This window comes from Lissotriton helveticus, chromosome 9 (genome assembly GCF_964261635.1).
Source record: "Lissotriton helveticus chromosome 9, aLisHel1.1, whole genome shotgun sequence".
NCBI lineage: Eukaryota > Metazoa > Chordata > Amphibia > Caudata > Salamandridae > Lissotriton > Lissotriton helveticus.
This window is the reverse complement of record NC_136070.1, coordinates 737,897,008-737,908,172: the sequence shown is the minus strand read 5'-3', so window position 1 is coordinate 737,908,172 and position 11,165 is coordinate 737,897,008.

The following is an 11,165-nucleotide window of genomic DNA, read 5'->3' as shown; positions in this document are numbered from 1 at the left end:
AAGTTTAAAGCAGTTTTAGTATTTCATTATACTGTGGGCGATGTTCCAAACACTCTCATTATCCCCCTTTCTTGCCCTCCCTTCATCCTCTCACCCCTCGTGACACACACCAACAACACCATCATCAGCGTGAGGCAGCAAACCTATCTGTGATTTAGGTGAGGTGGGGGAGGTAAGAGATGTTTGTGTCAAGTCACTGCTCAGCCAGGGACTGACCAGTAAACACGAAAGGGGCCCTGCTGCCTCATTTAATCCAATAGCATGAGCAAGTGTGCAAAATTTCTCTCCTCCCAGGGCGCTATCTTAGCAAAGGCCGGTGTTCTGATTAGTGGCATGTGTTTGCCGCGGTGCAGTTGAGGTTGTGAGTAATGGCAAAAGCGACGACTTTGAATCTCCCTGTGCCTAGAAAATGAATGGGTACATCTGTAATGCAACTGGTACTCATGTAAAGTGCTCTGATACCTTTGGGTTGTGTTCCAGCTATATAAAACCCCAAAACAAAAATAGTATGATGATAAATAATGTAGCCAAAACATATACTATATGACCGATGGAAAACCTTGCTAACTACCACCACCATATAAAGCCAAATGACCAGGGGCCTCGTCCATCCAGCCTGAGTATAGAGCTATTTACCAGTTTGCAAAATCTTCATTAACCAGATTTAGGGGCACATAGCACAGTTTATACAACTACCTACTTGTTTTACAAAATTCAAACAACAGTGAGCCACCATTGGCACCACCAGGCAGACTTTTAAACCAACTACATTTTACCATGAGACTTTCCAAATCAATTAGTGGTTTTATCAAGACTAATTATCAACAAGCATTTACAATGCAATGGTTTCGCCATTGTTAAAGTTTGAGCTTTTGGTATTGCTTTTGACAAATGGTCTTTTCTAACTTCTTTGAATTATGTGTAAAACGTTGATGTGTTTTACTTTACACAGAAATATGGATTGCATTTATAATGCAATTAGTTGCAGATGCACAGTGAATTAGAATACACGTTATTTCATAAAGCATGTTAGCATGTTACTGAAGCCAGGAGTGTGAGAGAAGACAGGAGAGAGGGGGCAAGAAGGAGAGAGTGTAAGATAAAGAGAGAGGGCAAGAGGGAGAGAGATGGAGACTGAGTGCAAGAGAAGAAGTGATAGATATAGAAGTTAAGGAGAGCAGGAGTAAGAAGGAAGAAGGAAGAGAGGTCAAAAGGAAGAGAGGGCAGGAGAGAGAGGGAGGGCAGGAAGGAAAAGAGGCAGAAAGGAGAGGGAGGGCAAGAAGGAGTGGGAGGGCAGGAGGGAAGGTAGGAGTGTGTGAGAGAGGGCAGAAAGGAGAGGGCAGCAGGTAGGAGAGGGAGGGCAGGAAGGAGAAGGAGGGCTAGAGGAGGAGAGGACAGGAAGGAGAGAGAACAAGAGAGAGATGGAGGACAAGAAGGTGAAAGAGAGCAGAAGAGAGAGGTGGAAAGGGAGGGCAGGAGGGAGTAAGAAGGCAGAAAAGAGAGGGATGTTAGAAGAAAGAGAGCAAGAAGGAGGGCAGAGGGAATAGAGTGAGAGAAGGCAGAAGGGATAGGGAGGACAGGAAAGAAGAAGAGAGCAGGAAGGAGGGCAGAAGCAAGAGAGTGTGAAAAGAAAAGCTAAGGAGTGCAGGATAGAGAGTGAGGAGAAAATGGGGAGGTAGATGGAGAGTGAAAGGCAGGAGTGTGAGAGATGTAGAGGGAGGGCAAAAGGAAGAGAGATTGAAACAGAAAGGAGAGAGAACAAGAGAGAGATGGAGGACAAGAAGGTGAAAGAGAGCAGAAGAGAGAGCTGGAAAGGGAGGGCAGGAGAGAGTAAGAAGGCAGAAGAGAGAGGGGTGGCAGAAGAGAGAGAAAGCAAGAAGGAGGGCAGAGGGAATAGAGTGAGAGAAGGCAGAAGGGATAGAGAAGACAGGAAAGAAGAAGAGAGCAGGAAGGAGGGCAGGAGCGAGAGAGTGTGCAAAAAGGAAAGATAAAGAGAGAAGGATAGAGAGTGAGGAGAAAATGGGGAGGTAGATGGAGAGTGAAGCCAAGAGTGTCAGAGAAGACAGGAGAGAGAGGGCAAGGAGCACATGTGATAGACACATTTGGAAAGGAGCAGGTGAAAAACATCAATCGAAGTGAGTGTGGACATCACATGCTATGGGGCGTAGCTATCATAAGCACTGCAGGTAGGGTCACAAAATTAAGAAGCCGTGACCAGAAACCAAAATATCTGCTTCTTTCACCGCAGTGTAACCACTAGCTCACGTCTCCTGCCATTCGTGGTATCCTCGGACCAGTTTTACTAGGAAGTGTCGGTCCATTGAGAAAAATATTCCTTTGGGCTATTTGTACACATAACCCGACGTATCTGCAAGTGCCGCAGACTCCAGGCAGCCTTCCCCTCAGAGGCTCCTGCTCGTCAGAGGGGGATCCGGCCCAGGAAGCTTAGCGGGCTCATAAAAGTGTTTTCGGGGCCAGAGGAACACATAGCATATTTAATCTGCGAACTGCGCGCGCCTGGAGTGATTTCAGCGAGATCTGAGGCATGCCCGCGAGCTTCGCCGGGATCTGGGATTATGGGGGTCGAGGGGGGGGCTTTCGTCACCCCGAGTAGCACTTATCCCAGGTCCAGATGTCTAGTGTAACAAATCCCATGCTACAAAGAGGACACCCCCTGCAAAGTGTCAGGTCACACATTGAGGTCCGCTGTACAGGTCGGAGACTCACGCGCAATGCAAAGTAATCTCACTGGTTCTCTCCAGATGTGCTTCGAGTAGGGTAAAGAGACAGGCGTGGTAAAAAAAACCTCTCTGCGGGAGCAGCCCAGCCCTGTCCCAACTGCGAGCAACAAAAAACAAACTCAGCGGGAACCGCGCAGCGCCCCGGGGCCAACTAGGCAGCTCAGGCCGGGCTCTGACACCCGGGACGGGAGTCCCACCACACACAGAAGAGCTCCGTGGAGCCCGGCACCGGGCCTTACCTGCAGCCGTTCCCGGGTCTCCAGGACCATGCAGCGCACAGTGCCCCCGCCGCTTTGTTTGGTCTCTTCCCCTGCTCCGGGACGCGACCCTCCGTGACTTTCCCTCTGAGCCGCCCCGGCTTGATCGACTCCTTGTAACCCGATCCCCGCAGTCAAGCCCCTTGACACCCCTCACATGTGTACAAGTATTTCACAGTTGGACCGGCTAGGGCTGCCCGACCACAACTCACACCAGGTCATCATATGTGACGACGTGCAGTCGTGCTGATGCGTGCAAAGCATCAGCACGAGCAAAGCGGAAAAAATAACACTTACATAGAGGCTCACATGGCACGGGCAAACCTTCCTTACCTGATCGCTTCGTGGGAACTTAAATCTTGCAGCCATTTCATTAACACGTTCTTTGCATCCTCAGGGAAGAGCTGTCTGAAGCAGCAGTGTCACGGCATTCATCATCATTACATCAGCAATAGGGAAGTTCATACTGATTGCTATCAGCATTCAAAGTGGCCCAATCACCGGGCCAGCAAACACTGCATGCTTCGTTTTCAGGGGGAACCGTGGGCATTTTGGGCGGGTGTTCATGTGCGCAACTTTGATCCACGCGACAGGAAGCAGCCTTTGGGGAGCAAGTAATCCTCAAGCAGGGAAGCTGTGCGAAAGTGGAAAACACAAGGGGGAGGCCCGAAGAACAAACAGGAAATTACCGTCCCTCTCTCAGCCATAAAGAACCCTTTATGAATGTTATCAAAACGTGTTTGCCAAAGTCTGGAGGGAAACCACAGATATACAAGAAATCAAAGCACAGAAACGCTTAGGGCCACATTTGCATAAGATAATTTCAGGCCAACACACAAGAGGTGTATTATGCCACTATGCTAGGTTATATGGTTTAGACTGCCAAGAGGTGTATTATGCCACTATGCTAGGTTATATGGTTTAGATTGCCATGTGTACAACTGACAATCGTTTACATCTGAAATACACTTTCGTGCAATAATGTGTATCAACCTTTATTAATGTGAGCTCATGCTTACTTGAGACTCCTGTAGATGGCATGTGGCAGTTTTAGAGTAAGACCACAACATATGCTCTGACTGTCCCAACGCACCGCACCCGCCGCCCGAATACAAGAGGCGCCTGGTTCATTGCTCGATGCATCATGCCTGACAATAATAGGAGTTTGTTCGGATTTAGATTATTGCACTAAAAGAGTTCGGGTAACTAACTCTGTGCACAGTAAGGTGTGTGCCATAAAGCAAGTCCCTTTGCAAATCCAGTAGAACCCGAGATGACTCTGTAGCGAAATCTGATTCGGACTCTGTTGGTTGTTTCTCATTCGTTTTACCTCCGGGGGATTCAGCTGTCTGCGCCTCAGGCAGTCTTCTGAAGTCTGTGCCAAACTGCAGACAGAGCGAGAGGGCGGAAATGCTTTGCTCGCCCCTTCTTGAAGTGTGAGCAAGCCCCTGATACCGGGTCTGGCCACTGAGGATGTGGCCGTTGACGGATGTCGCACATGCGGGCCCGTGGCGCTGAGAAGAAGGAGGTGAAGCCGTCAGCAAGGGCCGCACGAAGAAGGCTTCACAAAGAGGTCTGTAAAGCAAATCAAGCATTTACAAGTGGTGCGGGAACGGGCACACGGAGAGCGGGAGGGGGGGCAGGGGCGGGAACGGGCACACGGATAGCGGGAGGGGGGTCAACAAAGACTACAGCTAAAAACATACCTTTTCTCCCAAGACTAATGTTCTCCCTTGCAATCGTAGCAGTCTTATGTCCTTGGTTGTTCCATGATACCGGTTCAGAAGCTACGCGCGGAGATACCCCTTCGGGGCTGATTCAGGCGCGAAATAAGCATATAAATAAATAAATAAATAAATAAATACAGGGGGGCAGGAAAGGCACGGACAGCGAGGGGGGGCGGGGGCGGCGGGAACAGCCAGCACTCACCTGGACCTGGACTTCCTCCGGCGGCGGTCGGCCGCGGAATGGCCAAAACAAACCTTGACGAGCAAAAAAAATAAACCCCGCCCACCGCCGCACTGACGTGACAAAAGGGGCCGGATGAGTAAAATTCTCAGAAACGCCCACGAGTCGCCTTACAGGATGACGGACGCCTCTGTTTGCCAATGGCTAGCGTCCATTTATGGAGCTAGCCAATGGGAAACAGAGGCGGGACGAACTTCCATACTGTTAACAAAAGTTTTGCCTGGGCGGAGCACTGCGTGCTACGGCCAGGCGAAACCTAAAAATGAGCATACGGTTTACATGTTACTCTCTATGGCTTGGAAAAACATTAGAGGCTGTTGCAAAATGCTACTGACAATATTCATTCTTGGCTAGGGAAAAAGCAGTACGTGAATAATGCATCTGTACATTCTATTGTGTGCATCAAACAATGGTGTAAGTGTACTTTTTTTTTCACAACATAATTTTATTGTTGACAGCCAATACAATACGAGGGCCTTGCAGGGCCCCCAAGGTACGTAAACAAAGTGACATATATGAAAGTCAACATTTTCACCAATATTGAGTACATATAAGATACATTGTGAAGAAAGATAAGAGCAAAAAAGAAGAAAGAAGAAACAGCTGTGCCACATTGCTTCGGTTTGGCAAGTAAGACAATCCTGAATATAGGGAGAGTTTTTGCCAGTCAAAGTCACATTGAATAAAAGCACTACGCAAAAGCCAGTCTACTAGTGTCATAGCAACAATTCTTCAGCGGCAGACGGGGCAGAGGAGGCTCCAGATACAGTCCCCTGTAATCAGCCCATCTTTTCAAAATGTTGTAGTGTTTGCGGGGGCACCCTCTCGCTTCGAAAACCCGGAGTTCCAAGCCCATACAAAAGTCTAGTCCCCTCTTCGAATATCCCAAGCAATGGCAGGAATTCATCTTTCCAGACCTGGGCAATATCCCTTTTTGCCAGCGTGAGACACAGAAATAGGAGGTGGCACTTATACCTAATTCCCCCTATGTCCTCCGTAATATGCAGCATGGCCAGCCTCAGTGAGGATGAAATGTCCCACCCCAAAACCTCAGACAGGCATGCAAACACCCCCCTCCAGAACCTTGACAGTGTTGGGCAGGACCAGACAGTGTGCAGGAAGGTACCCTCCATAGATTTACAGTGTAAGCAATATGGGGACGCGATGAGCCCAGCACGCCACAGGCTGTGCCTGGTATAATAGGCTCTGTGTAAGTATTTAAACTGGATAAGATGCAGACGGGCCGCAATTGCTGCACTGCATGGGGATTCCAGAGCCTCTACCCAGTCATCCTACTCTAAAGGACCTAAGTCCTGCTGTCATGTCTCTCTAGTTTTGTGTAATGTGATAGGAGTGCGCTATATTTTAGTTATTTTATTGTCCCCCAAGTCGCCCATAAATACATTAGACTCGATGGGGTTAAATTCAGTAATCTCTGTTAGATGAGATATGTATGGGATAAAGACATGTTGGAACTTGAGATAGAGGTAGAATTGCGTGTGGGGCATATCGTATTAGGTTTGTATATCAAGAAAGGACTTGAGAGTGCATCCGCGTACAACTGCCCCAATGTGTCTATCCCAATGGCCCCCCAGCCCCGAAAGCCAGACAGATGCGGCAACTGTCCGTTGTTCCACAATGGAGTTTCCCTAGTAAGTCTCCCCCACCAACCCATCTGACGGAGCACCGACTTCCAAATCTTAAAAATCATGGCTGTAGCGGGTGGTAGCTCTCGAAGCAGTGCCACTGAATAGAGAACCATGTGGAGAGCATTATCTCCCAGCAGCAAATGTTCCACAGCATATGCCGGGTCCCCATGGTCTCCATACCACCAATCATTGAGGACAAGCAGGTGTGAGGCCATGTAATATGCCTGAATGTCTGGGGTGGCTACTACGCCGGAGTAGCTAGACTGGAAGCATGGCCCCAGGGCCACTCGCAATGCACCCCCCCCCCAGAGAAAGCGGGCTAGAATAGCATTCAGTTGGCAAAACCATGTTGGTTTTATCGAATAGAGATGATTCTGCAATTGATAAAGGAAACAAGGTAGGGAAATCATTTTAAAAATGGCGGACCTACCAAAGAGACATAGAGGCAGGTGGGACCACGCTCGCGTCTGGTCACTCACCTGTGTCCATAGGGGGCGAGGATCTTGCTCCACGCCAATGCCTGAAATGCTGAGAGATATACTCCTAGGTACTTGAAGCCGTCCGGGACCACTACTACTTCTCGCAACCAGCCGGCCAGCCGATCTCCGCCCCGCCGTGACCCCTAAAAGGATTTCCCCGATTCATGTATAGGCCGGAGGTTTCGCCAAAAATCTGCATAATACGAAGGAGGCGCGGACCAGTCTGGTCAAGGTCAGTGAGGACAAACAAAACATCATCCCAATAAAGCGCTATACGGTTGGACATGCCCGGTGTCCACTTGAAACCGCGCATCTGCGCGTCTATACGTACCCAAGCCATGAGCGGCTCCATTTGCAAGAGCAAAAAGATAAGAGGAGAGCTGGCATCCCTGGGGCATCCCCCGCCCGATAGGGAAGCTTCTGGAAACCGAGTCGGCCCCTCAGACTGAGGTGGTTATGTCTGTGTAGAGCAGGCGAATAAGGCTTAGTAACCGGGGGCTGATGTTTAGGCAATCGAGCAAGGCAAAGAAATACGTCCAGCTGAGGGAGTCAAAAGCCTTGTTCATGTCCACCAAAAGGCGCACAGCAGGGGTATCAAGCATATGGACCATGGCGATAGCATTAAGGGGAACGCCTGCTACTGTGCCGTGTACTGTAGCACAGTTCGGCATAAACCCTGGTGATAACAAATAGGCCCTCACAGCGCCAGCAGAGATCTGTAGGAGCCAGTAAGCGGCATTATCTCACCCAAGTCGACGATCATGGTGGTAGTAGCACTTAAGGTGTAAGAGAGGGGAAAGACTTCCTACAGTGAGCAGGTGATCCAGACAGCGTTCGCCTACAAGGCAGGCAGGAAGGAAGGTGCGGAGTCTACCCACACACAGGCTGCACCGGGACCTAGCTCAGCCGCTTCTGCACGCAGGTGCCTCCTCTCCCCCCCTAATGGGTGCCACTGCCGAGTTACACCTCATCTGTGTTGCGTAGTTCGTATGTACGGGTGCTCCACATGGATCATGATGGGGGTCAGTCACGGCCCAGCTCGATATCTGCATGTCTGCCCCAGGGGTCCACTCACAGCCGGAGGAGAAGTAGGCAGTGACTGCCTCCGTCACCAGATCTACTGGACTGGTAGGTGACACGCACGGCCATTTGAAGGGAACACTCGAGCACAGGCCCCCAACTCCTATCCTCTCACCGCCGGGGGCGGTAGTATGGTGCTGCAGCTCCGGTGCACTCACTCCGTAATCCTCGGAGTTGATGTAGCGCAATCCCCACTCAGGTCATCCCCAAGGGTCCTCCGCAAACCTGTCAGCGGGTCCCGGGTACAGTTTGGCTCCAATGCATCAGAGGAGCCGGGTTGCAGCATAGCAGGGGCCTGAACCTCAAGCCCCAGTCTGGCAAATGGCTTCGCTAGACAGTTGTATCGGCTTTGATTTGGCCGCTAATTGCCTCCATGATATGGTGGGCGCATAGTGGCACGGGAGACTGGGTGGAAAATATGGGCTGACGGCACAGGATAATAGAAGAATTTAAAAGTTGGCCTATGGAGCTCGTCTAAACCGCGTCCGCCATGTTGGACCACTTGGCCACGTTCTCGTGAGTGTACCTTTTAATTTCCAGTGCATTGAATTTGTTTTGAGGCCCAGAAAGCTTCAAAAGTGAATTGTCTTTTCAAATTTAGAAAATTACAGCTTGAACTTTCCTGGTTAAAATTGACTGAAACATGCACCAATTCAACCTTTGGAAAATTGCTTTCTAACCCATCATTTAGCATATCATATAACGGGAAAACACGGATGCCTTATGTAATTTTAGAGGTGCAGAGGTTACATATCTAGCTGTAACTTGGTCACCGTTGGTCACTCACTGGAGTCTGACACATGTGCAGTTACACAAGCTCAACTCCAAGAGAGAGACCTGTCATGGGAGGGGCAATAAATCTTGCCAGGTACGTCATTGGTAGCAGCACTTTGGCGCTACTATATTTACGGCGAGGTCCAGGCATGCTGCACAATAGATACATAGACAGGTATCTAGTACACAAGGACTGCATGCCAGCCAGCCCAGGGTCACCGTAGCAACATTCACCATAGCAAGCATAGAATTGTATGGAGCGCACTGTACCCGTCCTCCATAGGGTCCCTATCTTCTCAACTTGGGTGGTTCCTTGGGGTCCCTGCGATTCTACGTGGTCTAGACCTCGTCTGAACTCAAGTCGTGATTGTTATACCACTATTTTAGTATATGGTTTGGTCTCCCCCCTGGAGCCCACTGTGTATTGTGCTACTTACAATTGTTCTATTGATCTCGTATTGTGTGCTTTGTGTTCTATCCTGGTGTAGAGGATACTAAAGAGTGTTATATTAATAAATACATATTTTTATATAACTACTGTGTGGTTCTCCTTTCATTTAGTCAATATAGGAGGGGATATTCTGGTAAAACATGTTGCTTTACATTCCTTCAAGATTAAGCCTGAAGGCTGCTCTCCACAGCTAGCATTAGGATAGCTTTCTAAAGGTTATCTTTGACCTCATACATCATAAGGGTCGTTTGGACTGGTGCAAGGTGCCCACTTTAATTAGCGGATAGCATATACCAGGCCAACTTCTCACAGGGTTTTGCACAGGCCCTGGCTGGTGGGCCCAGCCAGCTTGCAGGCAATCTGCAATCATGATGCAGTCACTCAGAGCTTCCTTTAGTAGTGCAATCAAGCGCTGCTCATACTATCTGAGTGAGTTCCAGTCAGGGGTCAAAAGTAAGGTGGTAGGGTTCGCACACAGATGGCTTAGGGGGTCATATTTGCAACATCTGGTGTCCGCTAATTGACGTCCACGGACACATTTCCTATTACGCTGGGTCACTTCACATTGCCACTGGTGTAGACTGGAACCACTAGAAACACATTTCTAGCAATTAACTTCACTTTGATGCAGATATGTTTACCCCTCCTCGAATTTGAAAAGAATTCCCCCTGATAAAGGACTTTGTTCGAAATGCATTGGGATTGACCACATTGGAAGTAAAAATGTATAGGACATGTACAATATTTTTGTATTTGTTAAAACAATACATGGAATTATGTAACGAACAACACAACTGTTGTATAAAATGTATGGATTAACAACACGTTTAACAATGAGGTTTTAGCTAGCGTAATTGTACGCCATATACTACAGAGTGCAATTATACGCCATGTACTACAGTGAGGATTGAAACTATATTTGTTATTTAACAAATAGCTTACCCACTACAATTACAGGACCACTTGGACAGAAGGCCCAACAAATCAGCACGTACAAACCTGTTGAAAAGAATAATCTCAACGTTAAATTTGGAGTGCCCACAGATCCATTTATGTACTCATTTACAAAGGAGAGGAAATGTCATCATTTCCCAGCTATGTAAAAAAACTGGATTGCATCACATCAGCAATACCAGGTTAGAAACACATGACTCAGGAATGATGAATGCAAGCCACATGCCTAATCTGTCTGTTCATGTTTATATCGCCGGGCGTAAAATACCTCTATAAACCACAGTTTTACTTCTGTGACATGCTTGCACTTAAGAAGCTCGCCCAAATATTTTACCTGCTCATGCCATGTACACATGTTCAATGATGCAAGTTCGGGCAAATTCCCTAGAAAGCCAGCTACAGCCTTTCCAAGGTCTGCAGAATCTCCCACCTTCCGACTTACCTTCTGATGGTTTTGGAGCTCACCAGTAGTGACAACATCAAATCTCGTCCATCTTAAGAAAACACCTAAGTGGGATACAGCCGTTCATCCGGTGACAGAAGTGAGCAGCCCCGGGAGTGATGTTGCGATTAGGGCGTGGGTTGATGTGGTCCAGAGGCAGAGTGGAAGCTGACAAAGGTTCAATCAGAGTTTCATCTGATGAGAAGTAATTTACGTTGGAACTCCCAGCAATTTATTTTGGTTAGGCAGAGATACTTTTAATCAGCTGCCTCGCACCGCGGCTCCTTTGAGCTTCTTGAAGAACAAGGAGCTTTTTGTAGGTGATCTTACATCACACAAGGCAGCCATATGGACCCATTGAGTACATGAG